This window comes from Aplysia californica, unplaced genomic scaffold (assembly GCF_000002075.1).
Source record: "Aplysia californica isolate F4 #8 unplaced genomic scaffold, AplCal3.0 scaffold00230, whole genome shotgun sequence".
NCBI lineage: Eukaryota > Metazoa > Mollusca > Gastropoda > Aplysiida > Aplysiidae > Aplysia > Aplysia californica.
Window position 1 is genome coordinate 3,354 of NW_004797500.1, and position 1,878 is coordinate 5,231.

Consider the following 1,878-nt stretch of genomic DNA (forward strand, 5'->3'; position numbering starts at 1 on the left):
TTTTTCTTTTTCTCTACCAATGTCTCCTGGGATGCTGCTTTCCTCCGAGCTCGTGTTTATGCCAGCAGACAGAGTCGAAGCAGCCCGCTTCCTGAATGGGAATGTTCTAAATATCAGAGGTAGGCAGTCTTTTTTTGGATCGATGGCCACTTGAATTAGAACTTAACCAGCTATTAGCTAGAACTATCATTTATAAAAGTGGACCTAATGTCCAGGTGGCAATTTTAGTACCAAAATACCAAAAGTAATCATTATGATAGCATGGTTATTATTTTTAAGTGAATTAAGAGACAATTAAAAGAAACATTACACTTCGAAAGTCAGTCTTGGTTTCATAGCATATTGACAACTGTGACCACTTAAAATGTTTTTAGAAAGAAATACCTTTAACAATAAAATTGCTGAATGTTTCCGCGGGCCACACAAAACTCCGAGGAAGGGCCACATCTGGCCCGTGGGCCGTCGGTTGTCAACGCCAGGTCTACATTCTTTCAATGGGCACTGAGAAAATTTTTCAATCATTACATACTCAGTTCAAGGTCTTGCGGGCATGCGTGGGCATGAAGTAAACCACTAGTGTATGTGGCGTCGATGTTAGGCTCTCGGACTCGCAACCGTTAAGGTCATGGGTTCGAATCCCGTCAGGGGCCCGACGTTGTGTCCTTGGGAAAGGCACTTTACACGAATTTTCCTCACTTCACCCAGGTGGGAATGGGTACCAGGCTATAGACTATAGACAGCGAAAGATCTTTTCAGTACGTTAGTGTTTGAGCGCTTAATCAGCTACTTGCACTGTAAGCTTCCGGAGAAGCTGAGAATGTTTCGGAGTGTTCTATGGTCTGCTGGGGTAATAATATAGTGTAAAGCGCATAGAGCCTGTTGTTGATCCGGGATATGCGCTATACAAATGCTATTTATTATTATTATATTAAGGGACATAACATTCTTGTGTGTCTATCTGGGATGTAAATTCCATTGACCTGATATTGCCCACAATAAAAAACATGTTAATGAATATGGAAATTGTGACACTATGCATTTTTGTTGTAAAGGCAATTAAATAAAACAGATGAGGTCATTTAATTAAATGACTTTTATGATATTTTGAGCCCATAAAAAGCATACAAATACACCCAATAACAATAAAACTTTGATATTTTTGCGGTACCTCGGACATTCACTCATCCACGTTCAAATAATTATTATAAGCCATCTATGGCACTAGAGAGTTTTTTCCTAAGTCCGACTTGAATTAAAAAAACACAATAAAAATGGAGCCAAATAAAAATGTTATCCCAACCGTTTTCATAACAGACAGCAAGGACAAACGATAAAGGTCAATCCTGTCCTGCGCATGTTGGGATTACAAGTGAGGTAGACATCTCTAGGCCTAGGACAGAGTCACCGCCGTGAGTCACGAGATGTGTTGTGTCACGGGATGTGTTGTGTGTTGTGTCAGGAGATGTGTTGTGTGTTGTTTTACGAGATGTGTTGTGTGTTTGTGTCGCTAGATGTGTTGTGTCACTAGATATGTATTGTGTTGTGTCACGAGATGTGTAGTGTGTTGTGTCAGAAGACTGTGTTGAGTGGGTGGTTGGCGGGTGCTCTGGTGTGGTTTGCTTCTTCTTTCCTATCTAACATCTGTCGTCCTTTTCTCCCCTTCTTCTTTTTTATGTTTGTTACTCTCTTGTAACACCTCTAATCTGCTGGCGCTCATATGACCTTATGCAGTTGCGAGCGCCGTAGAACCTCTACTAAAACTAAAAAATTAAGACTGTGTTGTGTTTTGTGTCACGAGATATGTTGCATCAGAGGCCTGTGATTCTCTCTCTCTCTCTCTCTCTCTCTCTCTCTCTCTCTCTCTCTCTCTCTCTTATG